The sequence below is a fragment of the Ovis aries genome, chromosome 16 (genome assembly GCF_016772045.2).
Source record: "Ovis aries strain OAR_USU_Benz2616 breed Rambouillet chromosome 16, ARS-UI_Ramb_v3.0, whole genome shotgun sequence".
NCBI lineage: Eukaryota > Metazoa > Chordata > Mammalia > Artiodactyla > Bovidae > Ovis > Ovis aries.
Window position 1 is genome coordinate 51,746,079 of NC_056069.1, and position 24,149 is coordinate 51,770,227.

A 24,149-nucleotide genomic window follows, 5' to 3' on the forward strand; every position below is an offset into this window, starting at 1 on the left:
GGAGGGATTGGGTGCAGGAGAAGAAGGGGGCCACGAGGATGAGAGGGCTGAATGGCATCACGAACTCAATGGATGTGACTCTGAGTGAACTCCGGGAGATAGTGATGGATAGGGAGGCCTGGCATGCTGCCTTTCATGGGGTCGCAGAGAATCTACATGACTGAGCAACTGAACTGAACTGAACTGAACTGATATATGTGAGTGTTGATAGGAAATCTGTTAACTCTACAGTAAACTACTGATATAATAAAAAAGTTGTTTTATGAAATCTGGTATCATTTGTTTCTTTTTTTGTCTTAAATGGTTAAATTGAAATTTGATGCAATTAAGAATAAAGTTACATGGAATCTGAATTTCTCTGTATTATCAGTACTAATATACTACAAAATTTATTTATTTTTTCCTTTGAAATTGTTCAACATTTTAATCAAATGAAAGAGCAAGAGAAAGTGTTCTTGTCGCTGATGACAGCTGTTGTGACTTATTCGAATCACCTTGCGGTAAACCAGTAAAATTTTTGGATTTCCATATGTATATGTAAAATAAGAGACCAACCAGATTACCTGCCATAAAATTTGAAGTTTTATTAATATTAAGATTAGAATTAAACCCAGGATGTTATTAATGACATGTGTACTTTTACAGTAAACTATTATTCTATGCCAGAGCTCACAAATTTTGTTTGGTCTATGATATAGGGCCTTAAGAAATCTTTTCCAACATTTAGCAAGTTGGGATATTAGCTCTAAAAGGTCTTGTAGGTCTTCATAGAACTGTTCAACTTCAGCTTCTGCAGCGTTACTGTTTGGGGCATAGGCTTGGATCACCGTGATATTGAATGGTTTGCCTTGGAAACCAGAACTGAACTGAACTGAGCAAGTTGGGGAATTCATACAGAATTTAGAATTCTGTACTTCATAACAAAACAAATAATAATATACAAAAGTGCTAAACATCAACAACAATTTAGGACTTGCATTCAGAATCAAATTTCTCACAAACATATTATTTTTAATAGTTATGACTAGTGGTCTTTTTTCTAACCTGAGTATTTTGCTAATTTACCTTATTCCCCAGACCCTGGGGCATTGGATATGTGATCCCTTAGAAATGCATTGATAGAAATATGAATAGTGTTCTTTATGAACACAAGAGTCAGGCACTTGGTTGTAAAAGTATATTCCAAGTACTAAAGTTCAATTAATCTTCAGAATTACTGAAGTGTGTATAATAGTATACATTGTGGATGCAGAGTCAAACTATGTGATATAGGTAAATCACACTGGTATAAAGCTGTTTACACTTTAGAATATTATATGTTGCCGGGGTCCAGCCCCGGTGGATCCAGGGAATTCTAAGGGGGGACGGAGTCGGCATCTTAGAAAGGACTATTTAATTTGAAATATAAAGAGATTAGGAAAGAACAGTGTAGTAGGAAAATTAGTGGAGAAAAGAGGCTGATTAACTTGGTTTACGTGGAAAGCTAATAAAGTTTCAAGACAAGAAACTTGCACCACCTATGTAGGCCACTGGTGCCTGCTTGAATAGCAGAGGGTGCCCTGCCTTGGGCTCCCTCTCACGAGGGTCTTAGAAGCCAGGGCAAGTAAGTAGACATGGTGAGTCTCCACACTCTAGATGGGAATTCAGCCAGAAAAGAAGGAGAAAAGACTACAAGGGGGAAACCAGTCTTTCCAGTGACTGGTCCCTCCTTTATTGTCCGGGAAAGCTTTTTATACTTTTGGTTGTACATACAGATCAATGGATAATACAAAGTTATGCAGCATCAGCAGCCCTGACTCTTATCAAGACCAGCTTTCTCTCTGCATACCTAGCTGTATACACAAGTCTTAGGTGATTTACATCATCTTCTGGCCAGGAGGCCTATTAGCATTTTACGGCCCTTTTCTGATAAGGGTCTGTCAACCAGAAAACTTATTTGCCTTAAAAGTGTTGTTCAGAAAGCACTAATTAAGGTTACATTCTTACATAGCAAGGACACAACAATTTATAACAAGGAAAGAGGAGTACAGTGATTTATAAAAAACAGAAAATTCATTAATTCAAAAGTCTAGTATTGCTAACATCAAAACTACTATATTCTTATTTCTGCATCCCGATTACATTGATTAATATCTTCCCAGGTGCCTAAAAGATAAAGAATATGGAGGCCTGGCAGCAGTCATTGATTCAACAGTGAAACCCATCACCAATATAATTCTTAGCTCTTTAGAAAAGGCTCTGTATCTTTAAGATGTTTTAAGCTGCATGCCTCTCGCGATTGAGGGGCTATAAACAATCACAAGTTGTAAAAGTCTCTAACTGTCAGGCAAGTTAGAGAGCCATCAGAGGGGTTTGAGCTGAGACACTCCTTTTATAATCAGGAGACTGTCTACTAGAGCTCTAAGTTAACTCTTTCCATAGAAAGGTGGTCAGGGATAGCTCCCTGTTATGTCAGAAGAGTGGAAAGCACAGTACAATAAAGCAGGCAGACTCTGTTTTGGGATAGATGCTCAGGAAAATCCAGGGGTGCCCCTGAGGCCTGATCTCAGCCTTTGCCTTTTGCCAGGCCCCCTTCCTCATGACCTTTGCTATGGGTGGGATTCCCCACGCTGGCTCCTGGCAATATGTATTTGACAATAAGTGATGTGAAGATAAAGGCAAAGGAGAAAAAGAAATATATACCCATGTGAATGCAGAGTTCCAAAGAATAGCAAGGAGAGATAAGCCTTCCATGATTAATGAAAAGAAATAGAGGAAAACAGTAGAATGGGAAGGTAAAGATCTCTTCAAGAAAGTTGTAGATAACAAGGAAAAATTTCATGGAAAGATGGGCACAATAAAGATTAGAAATGATATGGACATAACAGAAGCATAAGATATAAAGAAGAGGTGGCAAAAATACACAGAACTATACAAAAAATATCTTGATGCCCTGGATAACAATGATAGTGTGATCATTCACCTATAGCCAGATATTCTGGAATGTGAAGTCAAGTGGGCTTTAGGAATTATCAGTATAAACAAAGCTGGTAGAGGTGATGGAATTCCAGCTGAGCTATTTCAAATCCTAAAAGATGATGCTATGAAAGTGCTGCACTCAATATGCCAGCAAATTTGGAAAACTCAGTAGAGGCAATCAGTTCAGTTCAGTTCAGTTCAGTTCAGTTCAGTCACTCAGTGGTGTCTTTGTAACCCCATGAATCGCAGCATGCCAGGCCACCCTGTTCATCACCAACTCCCGGAGTTCACTCAGAGTCGCATCCATCGAGTCAGTGATGCCATCCAGCCATTTCATCCTCGGTCATCCACTTCTCCTCCTGCCTCCAATCCCTCCCAGCATCAGAGTCTTCTCCAATGAGGCAACTCTTCGCATGAGATGGCCAAAGTACTGGAGTTTCAGCTTTAGCATCATTCCTTCCAAAGATATCCCAGGGCTGATCCCCTTTGGAATGGACTGGTTGGATCTCCTTGCAGTCCAAGGGACTCTCAAGTCTTCTCCAAACCACAGTTCAAAAGCATCAATTCTTCAGCACTCAGCTTTCTTCATAGTCCAACTCTCACATCCATACATGACAACTGGAAAAACCATAGCCTTGACTAGACAGACCTTAGTCGGCAAAGAAATGTCTCTGCTTTTCAATATGCTATCTAGGTTGGTCATAACTTTCTTTCCAAGGAGTAAGCGTCTTTCAATTTCATGGCTGCAATCACCATCTGCAGTGATTTTGGAGCCCCCAAAAATAAAGTCTGACACTGTTTCCACTGTTTCCCCATCTATTTCCCATGGAGTGATGGGACCGTATGCCATGATCTTCGTTTTCTGAATGTTGAGCTTTAAGCCAACTTTTTCACTCTCCTCTTTTACTTTCATCAAGAGACTTTTTATCTCCTCTTCACTTTCTGCCATAAGGGTGGTGTCATCTGCATATCTGAGGTTATTGATATTTCTCCCTGCAATCTTGATTCCAGCTTGTGTTTCTTCCAGTCCAGTTTTTCTCATGATGCAATCTGCATAGAAGTTGAATAAGCTGAGTGACAATATACAGCCTTGACATACTCCTTTTCCTATCTGGAACCAGTCTGTTGTTCCATGTCCAGTTCTAACTGTTGCTTCCTGGCCTGCATACAGATTTCTCAGAGGCAGGTTAGGTGGTCTGATATTCCCATCTCTTTCAGAATTTTCCACAGTTTATTGTGATCCACACAGTCAAAGGCTTTGGCATAGTCAAAAAAGCAGAAATAGATGTTTTTCTGGAACTCTCTTGCTTTTTCCATGATCCAGCGGATGTTGGCAATTTGATCTCTGGTTCCTCTGCCTTTTCTAAAACCAGCTTGAACATCAGGAAGTTCACGGTTCACATATTTCTGAAGCTTGGCTTGGAGAATTTTGAGCATTACTTTACTAGCGTGTGAGATGAGTGCAGGAGCTGACTGTGGCTAAGATCATGAGCTCCTTATTACCAAATTCAGACGGAAATTGAAGAAAACAGGGAAAACCACTAGACTATTCAGGGATGACCTCAGTCAAATCCCTTATGATTATACAGTGGAACTGAGAAATAGATTTAAGGGACTAGATCTGATAGATAGAGTGCCTGATGAACTATGGATTGAGGTTCGTGACATTGTACAGGAGACAGGGATCCAGACCATCAGCATGGAAAAGAAATGCAAAAAAGCAAAATGGCTGTCTGGGGCGGCCTTACAAATAGCTGTGAAAAGAAGAGAAGCAAAAAGCCAAGGAGAAAAGGAAAGATATAAGCATCTGAATGCCGAGTTTCAAAGAATAGCAAGAAGAGATAAGAAGCCATCTTTGCGATCAATGCAAAGAAATAGAGGAAAACAACAGAATGGGAAAGACTAGAGATCTCCTCAAGAAAATAAGAGATACCAAGGGAATATTTCATGCAAAGATGGGATTGATAAAGGATAGAAATTGTAGGGACCTAACAGAAGCAGAAGAGATTATGAAGAGATGGCAAGAATACACAGAAGTACTGTACAAAAAGGATCTTCACGACCCGGATAACCATGATGGTGTGATCACTCATCTAGAGCTAGACATCCTGGAATGTGAAGACAAGTGGGCGTTAGAAAGCATTACTATGAACAAAGCTATTGGAGGTGATGGAATTCCAGTAGAGCTATTTCAAATTCTGAAAGATGATGCTGTGAAAGTGCTTCACCCAATATGCCAGCAAATTTGGAAATCTCAGCAGTGGCCACAAAACTGGAAAATGTCAGTTTTCATTCCAGTCCCAAAGTAGAGGCCATAGAACTGGAAAAATCAGTTTTCAATCCAATCCCAAAGGAATGCAGTGCCAAAGAATGTTCAAACTACTGCACAATTGCACTCATCTCAAACACTAGCAAAGTAATGCTCAAAATTCTCCAAGCAAGGCTCCAACAGTACGTGAACTGAGAACTTCCAGATGTTAAAGCTGGATTTAGAAAAGACAGAGGAACCACAGATCAAATTGCCAAAATCTGTTGGATCATTGGAAAACTAAGAAAGTTCCAGAAAAACATCTACTTCTGCTTTATTGATTATGCCAAAAGTTTTGACTGTGTGGATCACAACATACTGTGGAAAATTTTTAAAGAGTTGGCAATTCCAGACCACCTGACGTGCCTCTTTAGAAATCTATATGCAGATGGTCAGGAAGCAACAGTTAGAACTGGACATGGAACAACAGACTGGGTCCAAATTGGGAAAGGAGTACATCAGGCTGTATATTGTCACCTTGCTTATTTAACTTATATGCAGAGTACATCATATGATGCCAGACTGGATGAAGCACAAGCTCAAATCAAGACTTCTGGGAGAAACATCAGTAACCGCAGATACTCAGATGACATCTACCTTATGGCAGAAAGTGAAAAGAACTAAAGTTCCTCTTGATGAAAGTGAAAGAGGAGAGTGAAAAAGCTGACTTAAAATTCAACATTCAAAAATGAAGTTTGTGGCATCCGGTCCCATCACTTCATGACAAATAGAAGGGGAAACAATGGAAAGAGTGATAGACTTTATTTTCTTAGGCTCCAAAATCATAGCAGATGGTTACTGCAGCCATGGCATTAAAAGATGCTTGTTTCTTGGAAGAAAAATTATGACCAACTTAAGCAGCATATTAAAAAGCAGAGATATTACTTTTCCAACAAAGGTCTATGTAGTTAAAGCTATGGTTTTCCTAGTAGTCATGTATGAATGTGATAGTTGGACTATAAAGAAAGCTGAGCGCCAAAGAATCGATGCTTTTGAACTGTGGTGTTGGAGAAGACTCTTGAAAATCCCTTGGACTGCAAGGAGATCAAACCAGTCCATCTGGAAAGGAATCAGTACTGAATAGTCATTGGAAGGACTGATGCTAAAGCTGAAGCTCCAATACTTTGGTTACCAGATGGAAAAAACTGACTCATTGGAAAAGACCCTGAGGTTTGGAAAGATTGAAAGTAGGATGAGAAGTTGACAGTTGAAGACAGAGGATGAAATGGTTGGATGGTATCATCAACTCAATGGACATGAATTTGAGCAAGTTCCAGGAGTTGGTGATGGACAGGGAAGCCTGGCGTGCTGCAGTCCATGTGATCACAAAGAGTCGGATAAGACTGAGTGACTGAAATGACTGACTGTCCGATGTGAACATGAAAATTAACAGAGGGCCACTGTGGCATTACATTATATTGATATAAACTGGTGGCTCAGATGGTAAAGAATCTGCCTGCAATGTAGGATACCTGGGTTCGATCCCTGGGTTGGGAAGATCCCTTGGAGAAGGAAATAGCAACCCACTCCAGTACTCTTGCCTGGAAAATTCCTGAGCCTGGTAGGCTACAGTCCATGGTATTGCAAAGCGTCAGACACTACTGAGCAACTTCACTGTGTTCAGTATAGGGAAATAATAAAAGAAGAAAACTTATTTGACATAGAATATGGAGATTAAGCAGAACAAAAAATTATATGTACAACTTGATTATAACTGTGTTTAAATTATATACACTAGGACTATAGAAAAAAACATAAAAGTCAAAGTATTTGCTTTGTTTAGGTAATTGTATTTGTTGCTTTAAAATATTTCTTATGTTCTATATTTTATAATAAAAGTAATTAAAATAGAAGAGCTATACAAATGATTGATTTGAAAACAGCCATATTTATATTTCTGAAGTGCCATCAAAATAAATTTATAGACCTACCATGTCAAACACTTAACTAAAAAATTCTGTTTGTGTTTCAAAGACAAATACAACACATTCTCAAATAAAATCAATAGCATATATTCATATATAAATTATAAATGTGAATAAATGTTAATTCAAATTTCAGTTCAGTTTAGTTCATTTCACTCACTCAGTCGTGTCCGACTATTTGTGACCCCATGAATCACAGCATATCAGGCCTTCCTGTCCATCATCATCTCCTGGAGTTAAACCAAACTCATGCGCATCGAGTCGGTGATGCCATCCAGCCATCTCATCCTCTGTCATCCCTTTCTCCTCCTGCCCCAAATCCGTCGCAGGATCAGGGTCTTTTCCAATGAGTCAATTCTTGGCATTAGGTGGCCAAAGTATTGGAATTTCAGCTTCAGCATCAGTCCTTCCAATGAACATCCAGGACTGGTCTCATTTAGAATGTACTGGCTGGATCTCCTTGCAGTCCAAGGGACTCTCAAGAGTCTTTTCCAGCACCACAGTTCAAAAACATCAATTCTTCGGCTCTCAGCTTTCTTCACACTCCCACTCTCACATCCATATATAACCACTGGAAAAACCATAGCCTTGACTAGACGGACCTTTGTTGGCAAAGTAATATCTCTGCTTTTGAATATGCTAAGTTGGTCATAACTTTTATTCCAAGGAGTAAATGTCTTTTAATTAAATGGCTGCAGTCACCATTTGCAGTGATTTTGGAGCCCCCCAAAATAAAGTCTGACTGTTTCCACTGTTTCCCCATCTATTTCCCATGAAGTGATGGGACTAGATACCACGATCTTAGTTTTCTGAATGTTGAACTATAAGCCCACTTTTTCACTTTCCTATTTCACTTTCATCAAGAGACTTTTTATCTCCTCTTCACTTTCTGCCATAAGGGTGGTGTCATCTGCATATCTGAGATTATTGATATTTCTCCCAGAAAACTTGATTCCAGCTTGTGCTTCTTCCGCCCAGCATTTCTCATGATGTACTCTGCATATAAGTTAAATAAGCTGAGTGACAATATACAGCCTTGACATACTCTGTTTCCTATTTGAAACCAGTCTGTTGTTCCATCTTCAGTTCTAACCATTGCTTCCTGACCTGCATACAGATTTCTTAAGAGGTAGGTCAGGTGGTCTGTTATTCCCAACTCTTTCAGAATTTTCCACAGTTTATTGTGATCCACACAGTCAAAGGCTTTGGCATAGTCAAAAAAGCAGAAATAGATGTTTTTCTGGAACTCTCTTGCTTTTTCCATGATCCAGCGGATGTTGGCAATTTGATCTCTGGTTCCTCTGCCTTTTCTAAAACCAGCTTGAACATCTGGAAGTTCAGGTTCACATATTGCTGAAACCTGGCTTGGAGAGTTTTGAGCATTACTTTACTAGTGTGTGAGATGACTGCAATTGTGCGGTAGTTTGAGCATTGTTTGGCATTGTCTTTCTTTCAGATTAGAATGAAAACAGACCTTTTCCAGTTCTGTGGCCACTGCTGAGCTTTCCAAATTTGCTGGCATATTGAGTGCAACACTTTCACAGTGCCATCTTTCAGGATTTGAAATGGCTCAAATGGAATTCCATAACCTCCACTAGCTTTGTTCGTAGTGATGCTTCTAAGGCCCACTTGACTTCACATTCCAGGATGTCTGGCTCTAGGTGAGTGATCACACCATCGTGATTATCTGAGTAGTGAATATCTTTTTTGTACGTTTTTTCTGTGTATTCTTGCCACCTCTTCTTTATATCTTCTGCTTCTGTTAGGTACATACCATTTCTGTCCTTTATCGAGCCCATCTTTGCATGAAATATTCCTTTGGTTTCTCTAATTTTCTTGAAGTGACCTCTAGTCTTTCCCATTCTGTTGTTTTCCTCTATTTCTTTGCATTGATCACTGAGGAAGGCTTTCTTAATTCTCCTTGCTATTCTTTAGAACTATGGATTCAGATGCTTATATCTTTCCTTTTATCCTTTGCTTTTCACTTCTCTTCTTTTCACGGCTATTTGTAAGGCCTCCCAAGACAACTATTTTACTTTTTTGCATTTCTTTTCCATGGGGATGGTCTGGATCCCTGTCTCCAGTACAATGTCACGAATCTCTATCCATAATTCATCAGACACTATCTATCAGATATAGTCCCTTAAATCTATTTCTTACTTCCACTCTATAGTCATAAGGGATTTGATTTAGGTCATATCTGAATGATGTAGTGGTTTTCCCTACTTTCTTCAATTTAAGTCTGAATTTGGCGATAAGGAGTTCATGATCAAAGCCACAGGCTGCTCCTGGTCTTGTTTTTGCTGACTGTATAGAGCTTCTCCATCTTTGGCTGCAAAGAATATAATCAATCTGATTTCAGTGTTGATCATCTGGTGATGTCCATGTGTAGAATCTTCTCTTGTGTTTTTGGAAGAGAGTGTTTGCTATGACCAGTGCTTTCTCTTGTCAAAACTCCATTAGCTTTTGCCCTGCTTCATTCTGTACTCCAAGGCCAAATTTGCCTGTTACTCCAGGTATTTCTTGACTTCCTACTTTTGCATTCCAGTCCCCTATAATGAAAAGGACATCTTTTTTGGGTGTTAGTTCTAAAAGTTCTTGTCGGTCTCCATAGAACCATTCAACTTCAGCTTCTCCAATGTTACTGGTTGGGGCATAGACTTGGATCACCGTGATAGTGAATGGTTTGCCTTGGAAATGAACAGAGATCATTCTGTCGTTTTTCAGATTGTATCCAAGTACTGCATTTGGACTCTTTTGTTGACCATGATGGCTACTCCATTTTCTGAGGGATTCCTGCTGAAAGTGGTAGATATAATGGTTATCTGAGTTAAATTCACCCATTCCAGTCCATTTTAGTTCGCTGATTCTTAGAATGTTGACATTCACTCTTGCCATCTCCTACTACTTCCATTTTGCCTTGATTCATGGACCTGGCATTCCAGATTCCTATGCAATATTGGTCTTTACAGTATCGGACCCTGCTTCTATCACCAGTCACATCCACAACTGGGTATTGTTTTTGCTTTGGCTCCATCCCTTCATTCTTTCTGAAGTTATTTTTCCACTGATCTCCAGTAGCATATTGGGCACCTACCGACCTGGGAAGTTCCTCTTTCAGTATCCTATCATTTTGCCTTTTCATAGTGTTCATGGGGTTCTCAAGGCAAGAGTACTGAAGTGGTTTGCAATTCCCTTCTCCAGTGGACAGTAATCTGTCAGAGCTCTCCACCAGGGCCCATCTGTGTTGGGTGGCCACACATGGAATGGCTTAGTTTCACTGAGTTACACAGGGCTGTGGTCCATGTGATCAGTTTGGCTAGTTTTCTGTGATTATAGTTTTACTGTTTGCCCTCTGATACCCTCTCACAACACCTACCATCTCACTTGATGTTAGTAATACTGTTAGTAAAACTTAATCCTTTATTAAGGGTAAAACTGTATATGAATAGAAATTTTGATATTTTTGTAGAGGTCTTAATTTTGTTTTTATTCACAGATTATTGTTTTATAACTCAGAGGGAAAAAAAGCATATACAAAGTTTAGAATCTGCTGAGAAAGGAAGTTATGGTTTCTTTTCTATTTTTGACTCAGGATGAAATATTTATTTTTTACATTCTTGGATAATTCTATCTGCATTAGCTTCACAGATTTTTCTCAAAAAGCTGTAGATACTGATAGACTTCTTTTAAAGGAAACTGCAAGATACATGGAGTGACTAATGTCTATCAACTTGAAACTTGTAAATATTTATCAGAAAATTATATCCATCTTTGGGAAGATTTCTGTTTGAATCTTAAATGTGATCCTCAACCAGGGGATGGCTGATATGAATACAGAAGGAGAGTTGTTCACTTTATTCAAGAATCAATCTAGCTATTTTATGCAAAGTTTTCTTACTAGTTTTGATATGTAGCATTGCAATACTAATTCTAGAATCCACAATTTAGGGAGAGGCTAGAGCACCTAAGAGTTATAATTTCTTAGTGAGTAATTAGAGATCAGTAGAAGGAAGTGAAGTTAGTGGCAGCAGTTAGAATTGAGTTGATAATAAGAAAATCAGCTTCCTGGATGGGCTTCTTGATGTCTGTTTACTGTTCATGCATATATGCTTAGTCGCTCAGTAATGTCCAATTCTTTGTGACCCCATGGGCTGTAGCCCAGCAAGCTCCTTTGTCCACAGGATTCTCCGGGGAGGGGGGGAGGGGTGGGGGAAGCAACTATAGTGATTATATAGCCATTCCCTTCTCCAGAGGATCTTCCTAACCCAGAGACCAAACCCAGGTCTCATGTATTGAAGGCAGATTCTTTACTGTTTTAGTCACCAGGGAAGCCCCTTTGTTGTTTATTCCCTTATTTCCATTTCTCTCGCTTCATTAAAATTTCACTTCTCAAAGGAATGATTCATCCTTGGATGTCCTCATCCTCCTCCTCCTTTAGAAGACTCAGCTATTAATACATTTATATAACTTTTTTTTTTATTAAGATAACTACTTGTTAACTTCAATTAGATTCACAAATTTATTTAATCTCTGGACATTTCCAACATTCTTTACAAACATCTGTCACATAAAATATAGGCAAATACAATTTTCAATAGCATGTGCACTATTTTTACCCCCTGGGCTGTAGCCTACCAGATTCCTCTGTCCATGGAATTCTCCAGGCAAGACTACTGGAGTGGGTTGCTATTTCCTTCTCTAGTGTATCTTCCCAACCCAGGAATCAAACCCAGGTCCCCTGCATTGCAGGCAGATTCTTTATCCACTGAGCTACAAGGGAAGCCCCACAATTCCTACACAGAGGTGCAAATATAGAATCAAATTTTACCAATTACACCTTGGTGTCACTCAGTTTTTCATACAGAATGTCACTTTCTGCCATGACAGTTAAATGATTTCTCTGAATGTACTTGGTAGGCTGAAGAGATGCACTACATCTCTAGATATTTGTCCTGAATATAACATAGAACAGTGAAAAGTATAGAATGATTTCTGAAACTAATAATTTCTTTCAGTTTATAGAAGTACTCTAAAACTCTAAAACTTTTACATTGATTAATTGCGGTAGAATTTTCAGAGACGATGTACCAAAGTGACATGTTCATCATTCAAAATTAATTTAATAATAATTTGGAATATATTATGGGAAGGAAATAGGGAAAGTGTTAAAAACCCCAGTTTCACAGATGCCTCTTATTCTGTATTTAATCATAACTTAGATAATAGTTTTGTCTGTTCTGAATACAACCAACATTTTTTATTCCAGGAACAAATGATATAAAGTAAGGTATTAATCTTATATCATAAAAAATAAAGGCATTTCTTTAGTTATTGAAAAATTATGTAATACAACAAAGTTGCAATATTATAAAATATAGCATGGTACAAAATGTAAATATCAGGATAAATAAGATTTGCAAGATAAATTAGTGGAATTTTGTACAATTAATTCTTCAGGAAAATTGATGTACTAATTGTTACCAATTTGCTGGATTTCCAATCTTATGAACTTGAGAAGGATTAAAATGCTTAAAATCTAACCCTCATTGATTATTGAATTCATAATCAATGAGCAAAGTTTTCCTTTGGATGCTTTTAAGTTCCATCAAAAATCAAGTTCTAAGGAATGAAAATCAGAGAAAGTGGCTGAATTCTGGGAAGATGAACTATTTTCATTTGGAAGTCTGGATCGAAAAAAACTTCCATTAATGTATTGATTATGAGAATTCAGAATTTCTGAGACAGGGAGAAACTGAGGACTGATTTATTCTCCAGTAAAAGAGAATAGGTTGGAGATTCCTGAGAAAGGAAATAAGTCAACTGGAAGAAAGAAGCAAGGTTTAAAGTACAACTTCAGGAAAAAAAGCAAACTCTGAGATATTGAAAAGTTTAAGAAAGATTGAATGTGAAGAACTATGCAAATGAAGATCCTCCAAAGGCATAAATTGTGAGGCTGACCTTCTTTTTCTTTTATGGTTGAACAGGATTTGTTAATTAGATATCATCCTAATTCCCAGTCCTCATATGTCATAATATTTGGAAAATTTAACCTTTCATTAATGATCTACTTAAGCCTCCATTAGATATATGATCAGCCTGTTTATGAGTGTCATGGTGATGCAAAGGACAGGTCTAGAGCTTACTTTCTGATCCAGAGATGCCAGTCAAAGTAGGCCTGAGAAAGAAACTAGACTGGCTCTTAGTAATCTTTGAGCCAGAGAGACTAGCAAACATATTCTCCCAAAACAAGAATCATAGGCTTGTTTCCACATTTAATATTCTAAAAATAATATAATTCGTGACTCTATAATTCCTACAAAAATCATCCACGTGTGCTAAGTAGCTTCAATCATGTCTGATTCTTTGCAGTCCTATGGACTGTAGCCCACCAAGCTCCTCTGTCCATGGGATTCTCCAGTCAAAAATACTGGAATGGGTTGCCATGCCCTCCTCCAGGGGATCTTCCCAACCAAGGGATTGAATCCATATCTCTTAAGTCTCCTGTATTGCAGGCATGTTCTTTACCACTAGCACCACCTGGGAAGATAAGAAGAGCACCACAATAAAATAATTACCTACTTAATGCATAATTAATCTACATATATAACACATCATTTGTAATAGTAACTTTAAATAAAATGTAAGGAGCATTTTGAAAATAAAGATTATACCTTACACATCAAGCCTGATTTCTACTACAGGGAAAATAAAACTCAAGGATATTTTGTTTTCATTGCAGGATAAGTGGGATTATAATAATTTGAGTGATTCATTTAGTCTATAACTTGAATAGCTTCACCTTTCCTAATCACCACGTAATTACTAAAATGAGGAATCTCTGCTTTAACAAATATAATGAAAATATATATTAGAAAACTTTAATGGCCAAAATATGGTCTTATAGATGGCATACTTTGAAAAGTATATTGTATCATAACCTTCAATCAAATTAGTAAAATATCTAACCCACTATCATTTTCTGGGGCAAAGAACACATAAGAAAATCTTAAATTGAACTCTGAGAGATAGAAAATGTTGGTTGTCCATGACCCTTTTTACCAGCATCCTCAAATATGGTACATAATACAAACTGAAAGTGTTAGTTGCTCAGTCATGTCCTACTCTTTACATCATCATGGTCTGCAGCCCACCAGACTCCTCTGTCCATAGAGTTCTCCAGGCAATCCACTGGAGTGGATTGCCATTCCCTTCTCAAGGGGATCTTCCCTACCCTAAGATCTAACAAAGGTCTCCTGCATTGCAGGTAGATTCTTTATCTGAGCCACCTGGGTGCCATTTGAACACAGGCAAAGGTCTATACTGTGTTTAGTTTTCTAAACCTTCTAAAGCAACTTTTGTTTTATTTAAATGTTTAGAGTTTTTACTTTTATTATAAATATTTTGGAGTAGACTCTAATGTGAACATTATCACTTTTAGATGATAATACTCCTGTTTTCTTGCAAATTATGTTAAACTTGAATAGTTCCAATTTAGAAATTGACTTTGCTTATCATTTTCATAATTACTAAAACATTTTTTAATGAATAGAGGTATAACATTTTTAATGAATAGAGTTATTACATTTGAGTTGGGAAGATTTGGTAATAAAACAACTTTATAGCGAGGGCATTCTTATCTCTTCACACTAAAGGGAAGAAAATTCTATTAACCAAAATTGGATGTTTGTGATAAATACCAGAGTATGAATAAGTTTTGCACCAGTCTGATTAAACAGCCAGTCATATACTCAGTTGAGCTCAAAAGTGTTTACATTTTAGTTTACTTATCAGCATATAGGACAAACTTTTAACACAAGACCCGAATAAACAAAGTACTTATTTACATGGATGTATGTAATAATAGTATATTATGAGATCCTGATGCAGGGAAAGATTGAAGCAGTAAGAGAAGGGGATGACAAAGGATGAGATGGTTGGATGGCATCATCGACTCAGTGGACATGAGTTTGAGTAAGTTCCAGGAGACAGTGAAGTACAGGGAAGCATGGTCTGCTGTCAATGGGTTTGCAAGTAGTCGGACATGACTGAGTGACCAAACACCAAATTCAATGCTATATCCTGAATAATATATAATTTATATATACTAATATTAATACTAACTAATACTAAGCAAAGTACTAGCTAAATGTTGTTGTTGCTCAATCACTCAGTCATGTCTGACTCTTTGTGACCCCATGGACTGCAGCATGCCAGACTTCCCTGCCCTTCACTATCCCCCAGTTTGCTCAAACTCATGTGCAGTGAGTCAGTGATCCTATTCAACCATCTCATCCTTTGTCACCCCCTTCTCCTCCTGTCCTCAATCTTTCTAATTAATAGTCTTCCTTTAATTAGAGCTGAGTCTCTCCTCAAAGGGATACTTGTATTTCTGATTTGTACTTTTTTCTCAAAGAGAAAATTTCTTTCTCTGTTGTTGCCATCACCGTTATCACTGCAAATTAGCTCTTGTCCTACTGACTAAGGCTTGTTGGGTAAAAGGAGAAAACAGCAGAGGAGAAAGGGCTAGAAAGAATGACAGAGTGATCTGAGTTCTCTCTTGAGAAAGCAACCATGCACAGGCAAACACATGCGTTCAAACAAATTAAAATATAACATTTCAAAACAGTATGTGTAGCCTGAATTTCTTTTAAACATTATTTGCCAGGATTCCTTGTGAGTGAAATGATTACGACCTTTCCTTAGCTCTCCTCCATCATCATTTTCTAGTGAGATAATTTTCATCCAACCAAGAATCTTTTCTCAATTTTTCCAGTTTTATATTAGAATTTTAAGCTTAACATTTATTTTTCTGCTGTTTAAAACAGACTGTTCTGCACTCAACAAACAATATTCAATAGAAGCCTACCAGGCCCTTCTGCTGACCAGAGAGTAAAATCATGAACTATTATATATTGGCCTGTGGGGAGAACCACTTAGAATTCTCATTAAGCTCCCTTAAATAATAATGACAACAACAACAAACAAACACTGTGCCAAGTTTTAAGGTGCACCAGGATGGCTGCTGTCTTTATTTCAAAGAAGAGAAAGAAAATTTTATATGTGCAATTAAATACGTCAAGATTTTCTCTAAAACTTTAATGTCATTGTGCAATATATTATTGTCTATGATTCATTGAACTGCACAATAAAATGTGAGAATTTCCTGAAACTGATATCCCAGTAAAACTGTGACAAAAAAGCTTGTCTCATTGGCTCAGTTCACAACATGCTGCATGTCTACAATGAGCAGAGAGCTCCTATGATGTGAGAAGGGTTGCTTCCAATCCAGTTCCCAGCGTGGCTTCATCAGTGACTATCTAGCTTAGATTCCAATAAGACATAAAGAGTAGTTGAAGTGATTTTCACATCCTATCCACAAGACACTTTAAATTTTATATTCTGATACAAGACCAATAAGTGACCAGATGTTTGAGCACATTAATCTTTAATATCTTGATTCCATTAAAAACTTCCATGTGAAGCCTGACACTAAATTTAAAAGAAGATTGGTGAGGACATTGCATGATTCCTAAATGCTCTTTACTTAAGGTAGGTTTATGAGAACTTCCTGGAGTTCACATTCAGGAGAAGATTTGCTTTGTTCAGATTTGCTGTGCTCCCCCCTTTCTACTACTTCACATTTTGTGGTTTTCTGTAGAAGGAGATGATGTAAAAGAGGGAATTCCTTGACAGTGAGACTTCTCTGACATTGCTGAGATTGGTAATAAAGAGGTCTAGAATTAATATGAATGAGTGTCTGAGGCACAATGGAAAAATAAAATCAAGAGGATGGGGAAGGCAGTGAAAACTGTAAGAAAGCAACAACAATGAGGAAAAGAACACCTTTCTCATCTCCTAACATAGATAATACAAAGAATGTGAGAGGACACTGGAGGTAGCAGGTTCCTAAGATCCGAGTTTTACTAGAAGCTGAAGAAACTGTTATTAGCATGAAATAAAGACACAGAGATAGAGAGGGTTTTACAGGTGAATAACCATGAATTCAAGAAGGTACAGTTTCAGTAGTGGGTGAATGTGGGGTCTGGGGTTGGGAAGGGTAAGGTGCCAGGAGACATGGTGATTAGAATACTGAAGACATCAGTTCTGATGAGATGGATGAAACTGGAGCCGATTATACAGAGTGAAGTAAGCCAGAAAGAAAAACACCAATACAGTATACTAACACATATATATGGAATTTAGGAAGATGGCAATGACGACCCTGTATGCAAGACAGTGAAAGAGACACAGATGTGTATAACGGACTTTTGGACTCAGAGGGAGAGGGAGAGGGTGGGATGATTTGAGAGAATGACATTCTAACATGTATACTATCATTTGAATTGAATCGCCAGTCTATGTCTGACGCAGGATGCAGCATGCTTGGGGCTGGTTCATGGGGATGACCCAGAAAGATGTTATGGGGAGGGAGGTGGGAGGGGGGTTCATGTTTGGGAATGCATGTAAGAATTAAAGATTTTAAAATTTAAAAAATAAAAAATTAAAATGGTAAAAAAAAAAAAAAAAAAAAAACAAAGTTGAAACCCCACCCTTGCTCCAGGCAAAATAAAGATGTCTTCGTAACTAAGATGAGTTTCTTAAATCTAACACATTTTTTTCTTTTTTTTTTGGTGCATCTTAACTCAAGATTCATGGCACTGATTTAATTTTGTTCATGTGTTCTTCAACACTCTTTTAAATACGCAACTTCACATATCTGTATGGACTACTGTCATTTATTTAAAAACTTACAAGTGCAATGCCTTTATTAGTCATCTCCCTAAGGAGGAATCATAAACATTTCTCTAAATTATTGAGAATCCTGCATTTCTCTTAGATGCTATCCCCATTTAAAACACCCAGTGTCATTCATGGGCTTACCTGGTGGGTCACATGGTAAGGAATCTGCCTGCAATGCAGGAGACTCAGGTTTGATCCTTGGGTTGGGAAGATTCTCTAGAGGAGGGCATGGCAACCAACTCCAGTATACTTGCCTAGAGAATCATCATAGACAAAGGAGCCTGGCAGGCTGCAGTCCTTGGGGTTGAAAAGAGTTGGACAAGACAAAGCGACAAAGCACACATCCCATTCATGAAGAGAGAGAAACCAACTTCTCACTGACTGCTTCTTCCCAACTGCATTTTCCATTCATCTGTGGTCTCATTAGGAATTCCTAAATTTGAAAGTGACTATTTTATCCACTTCCACCTTCTTGATTCTCAAATAGCAGAATGAAGTGGGAAGCTACTTCTTGGGACCTCTGGATCCTGCATTTATTTATTAGCACAGAACAGATGAGGATAACTTGATTACATTCCGTTCTCTATGTAGTCTAGACAATAATGGGCTAAGGTCTGGCATAAGGTAACATTTGCTACAAACAGATTTCCTATATTATCAATTCAGTGATATCTAAATACTCCATTGTCACAAAGTTCACCAGTTTTTCAAAGGTCCACAGCCTTCCTTGGAACTTCCAGAATTTATGGTAATGTGTCAGAGGTATTGGTAATCTCAGTACTCACAGACCTCTGAGGCCAAATTTTAACAGGTTTTCAAATGGCAGTTTGCCATTGCCTTTATGACATTCTTCTGCAGTTGTCCAGCTTCTTTATTACATAGTTTATTACAAATAATTATGAATTTCCTTCTCTCTCCCAATTTCCTTCTAATTACTGAGATTGAAGTGAAGTTGCTGAGTCATGTTCAACTCTGCGACCCCATGTACTTTAGCCTGCTAGGCTCCTCTGTCCATGGGATTCTCCATGCAGGAATACTGCAGTGGGTTGCCATTTCCCTCTCCAGGGGATCTTCCCAAGACCTTGGATAAAACCTAGGCCTTCTGAACTGCAGCCAGACTCTTTACAGTCTGAGCCACTGGGGAATCCCAACAGTAGTGCTCTTGCATTGGCGGGGAAACAGAACCAGGACCACCCATGTGGTAGGCGAGAATTCTAGCATTGAACCACCAGTGTTTACAAATATTAATAGCTTAATTTGTGCCTCATGCTCTGTCTTCCATTATCTTTTCCTTTTGCAATTTTCTCTTAAAGCAAATACCACAACTCTTTCCAGAAGATACTTGCTTTGCTCAGTTTCCTAATCAGGCGTTTGTATAAAATTCCAGCTCTACTCAGTCTGAAATATATTCACTCTGTTTTCTGATACATGCTCTATTTCCATCACAAAAATCTTGTCTGTTACCTGGATGTGTCTATCTTGGCTCCCTTCTTTGCCTACTTTGCTGCTTCCAATCTCTTTTTTCTGGGTACAATTAGTACCTGAGCAGCCTGGGGCAAGTGACAGATTGCCTCTGTCCAAAAACAATTCAGAGATCTTTAAGAATTCAGTTATATAAATGACCCTCTGTGGCTTCCTTCTTACAATAGATTATAATAGAAATTTCCTGAAGGATTTGGTGTGAATAAAATTACAAAAAAAAAAAAAGTCTCAACTTTCTAGTTAGATCGACTTTTACTGACATGTATGTGTTTCCTACTGGCTGCAATGCTCCGATTCCAACTGTCTCTACACACCAACATTATTTGTCTTTTTGAGCAAGTAATAATTTAAACACCATGACTTCTTATACTTTTTGCATCCTCAGCACTATTCTCTCTAGAGTTAGCTGATTTAGAGGAAACTTTGTTCCACAGAGGGCTTTAATTTCAAGAAAACTGGCTATAGTTCTAGAGTTCAATATTCCCATATATGAAGGCACTTCTCCCAAAATTCCTTAGTAAGGATATAATATGTAAGAATAAATTTAACTCTTGCAATACAAAAAAAATTACTATATATGAGATCAAGTATAAATATGTATAAGGAGACAATTACAGTATTTTGTCCTGTTATTTCATAAAGCTCACTTCAGATGGTTCTCTGGCTACCTCCTCTTGCTTTGATCATTTTTCCAACTCTTTTTTCCCCATGATTCTCCAGGTTCCCTTTGTTCTTCTCCTCCTGACTCTGCCCACTTCTTTCTGCTCTCTGCCCTTCTTTTTCAAATTTTCTGCTCTATACCTCAGCTCTATCCTGGATGAGAAAATTAAGAACTTTCTATTGTATGAGTCCCTCAAGTCAGCTCCTATTCATTTAGATTAAGGTAAAATAATCTATATAAAAAACAAAATTTTATCTTCTTTTTTTTGGTCATGTCTCAAGTCTCCATCTAACCATTCAATATTGTTAAGGTCTCAAAGAAGGCAAAGTGTTGGGAAAGATAGGAAGGATAAAACTTCATTACGTCACATATTCATTTTTCACTATGTTTTCTAACACTGAAATAATTTGACAACACTGTAAAAATATTTGTAGTTTTAAAAGTGTTTGTGAATGGCTAAAGAATTCAGTGTTTGTATAGGACAAATTCTTTAAATTGAGATTATAGCATATTAAAAATCAGAGACATCATTTTCCTGACAAAGGTTTTGTAGTCACAAATATCAGAGAAGGAAATGGCAACCCACTCCAGTATTCTTGCCTAGAGAATTCCATGGACAGAGGAGCCTGGTGGGCTGCTGTCCATGGGATGGCACAGAGTTAGACATGACTGAAGTGACATAGTATGCATGCATGCATTGGAGAAAGAAATGGCAACACACTCTAGTATTCTTGCCTGGAGAATCCCAGGGACAGGGGAGCCTGGTGGGCTGCTGTCTATGGGGTCTCACAGAGTCAGACACGACTGAATCAACTTAGCAGCAGCAGCAGTCAAAAATATACATGTTTTCCAATAGTCCTGTACAGATGTGGACAGTTGGGCCATAAAGAAGGCTGAGGATGAAAGAATTGATGCTTTTGAATTGTGGTTCCATAGAAGACTCTTGAGAGTCCATTGCACTGCAAGGAGATCAAACTAGTCAATCCTAAAGGAAATTAACTCTGAATATTCATTTGAAAGACTAACACTGAAGCTGAAGTTACCATACTTTGGCTACCTGATGCAAAGAGCCAACTCAGTGGAAAAGGCCCTGAAGCTGGGGGAGGGTGAAGGCAAAAGGAGAAGGGGGCTGCAGAGGATGAAATGGTTAGATAGGATGACCAACTCAATGAACATGAATCTGAGCAAACACTGGGAGATAGTGAAGAACAGGGGAGCCTGGTGTGATGGAGTCCATTGGGTCACAAAGAGTCAAACACAATTTAACCATTGAACAATTATTTATAGAAGCCAAACATAAATATAAACTTTTTATAATGTTTTTTTAAAAATAAAAGACCTGAAAAGTGTGTTTAGACTAAGATTCATAAGCAATTATTAATTTAGATATTCTCATGTAAAAATTATGAATTTTAATTGATATGCATTACTTTTCTTTTTATTTATCAAACTCTTTATTGACCATTTAATATGTAAGGTATACAGAAGAGTGGCCTCTGAATTTATATCACCTTAAAAAATAAACTACTGTGTTTTAAATTAGGTGAATATTTTTAAGTTAACATAATTTTGTATCAAAATTGTATTCATTTTAAAAGGCAATTTTTAAATGTTTGTAACTTTGTATTAAGAACATAAAAACTTGTATTAAAAAAAAGAAACTGATTGAAAACCAATTTTCAACAATGAGTTACAGCAAGTGTTTTATTTAAAAATTTGTCAGACTGGGACTTCCCTGGTAGCTCAGCTGGTAAAGAATCTGTCTGCAACGCAAGAGACCCTGGTTAATTCCTAAGTCAGGAAGATACCCTGGAGAAAGGAATGGCTACCCACTCCAGTATTCTTATCTGGAGAACTTCATGGACAAAGGAGCCTGGCAGTCTACAGTCCCTGGGGTGGCAAAGAGTGGGACACAACAGAGTGACTTTCACTTCACTTCAAAGACTAGAAATCCTTTCATCAAAAATCAGGAAAAAGAAGAGAGATTTATACTTTATTACAGTTGTTTGACAGTACTATATTACGATCTTTATTTTTGTCTTACTAGAAATACAAACTTTGTTCTTCTGATTTTTAAAAAAAAGTGATTTATTTTTCTTCTTTTGGTTGTAGTACTGTGGGTTTCAGATTAAGTTGCAACTATCTGATGTGTTGTTAAATAAAAATTCAACTTCCAGTAGGTTAAAATAGAAAGGCACTGCCTGACTTCAGGCTCTTTGCCCAGTAATTGCAGAAAGAATTCTGTTAGGTCCATGTAGAATGAATGAATACAGGCTCTATGCAGTATTGTGCAGACAATTCACCCAGCTGAGAAAAGACTTTCAAGTTGATTGCCTTAGGAATTCCTGAGCACACAGGCTGAGGAAGTGACTCTAATTCAAAGAATGCAAACCTTCTGGATTTTTATGAAGATAACTGCTAGAACCACTGGGGAGTAACTACTTCACTCAGGGCATAATTGGCATTTTAAAAACATTTTATCTGACTGAGATAGCAAAGCAGAGTGAAATGCAAATTTCATTTTTTTGGAGTGAATTTACTTTTTTGGAGTTTTATGAGTCCATGTTACATTTACTTATTTTAAAATATTTATCCATTTGATTTTATTTATGTTGATGCACAGGGTCTTAGTTATGGTGTGTAGGATCTATTAATGGTTCCCTGACCAGGGGTCAAACTTGGGCCTCCTGCATTAGGAGCATGGAGTCTTAGCCACTGGACCACCAGAGAAGTTCCATCCATGCCACAATTAAAAATATGAACTATAAGGATGCTGTACTGAACTGAAAGTTATGTAATAAAATACTGTAAAGATGAAACTAAGTGCCCAGTGTTATTATTAGGTTGGTAAAAATGTAATTATGGCTTTGGATTGTGAATTTTAAATCATTATAACTGAGCTCAAGTATATCTTTAGTAATCAAAATAAGAACCATTATAATTAACACAGTTTTGCCAAACAGAAATAAGTTTATTTACTCCTATAGCATAAAAATCCATACTTTGAGATTAGACAAACTCTTGGAAAGCATTTTCGGCATCCTGCTGTTTGTTAAAGCATTCTCCTTGTAAAAATTTGTTGAGATGCTTAAAGAAGTGGTAGTCAGTTGGTGAGAGGTCAGGTGAATATGACGAATGAGGCAAAATGTCATAGCCCAGTTCCTTCAACTGTTGAAACTTTGGTTGTGTGATGGACAGTCAGGCATGGTCATGAAGAAATATTGGACCCATTCTGTTGATCAATGCTGCCTGCAGGTGTGGCAGTTTTGGGGGCATCTCATCGATTTACTGAGTATACTTCTCAGACATAATGGTTTCATTGAGACTCAGAAGGTCATAGTGGTTCAGACTGGCAGCAGACCATGAAATGGTGACGATGACCTTTCTTTTTGCTGCAAGCTTGGCTTTGGGAAGTGGTTTGGAGCTGCTTCTCAGTCCAGCCACTGAATTGGTCATCACCTGTTGTCATATGTTGTTGTTATTCAGTTGCTTAGTCGTGTCTGACTGTGTGTAACCCCCTGAACTGCAGCACATCAGGCTTCCTTGTCCTTCACAATCTCCCGGAGTTTGTTCAAGCTCATGTCCATTGAATCGATGATGACATCCAACCATCTAATCCTCTGTCACCTTCTTCTCCTCCTGCCTTCAACCTTTCCCAGGATCAGGATATTTTCCAATGAGTTGGCTCTTCACATCAGGTGCCCAAAGTATTGGAGTTTCAGCTTTAGCATCAGTCTTTCTAATGAATATTCAGGGTTGATTTCCTTTAAGATAAGGTCTTCCCTGGTGGCTCAGATGGTAAAGAATCATCCTGCAACACAGGAGACCCAAGTTTCATCCCCAGATAAAGAATGGTAACCCAATCTTCATAGTTCAGTTGGTAACGAATCTGCCTGCAATGCAGGAGACTCCAGTTCCTGGGTTGAGAAGATCCTCTGGAGAAGGAAATGGCAACCCACTCCAGTATTCTTGCCTGGAGAATCCCATGGACAGAAGAGCCTGGCAGACTACAGTCCATGAGGTCGCAAGACTTGGACATGACTTAGCAACTAAAGAGAGAGAGAGAACCCAA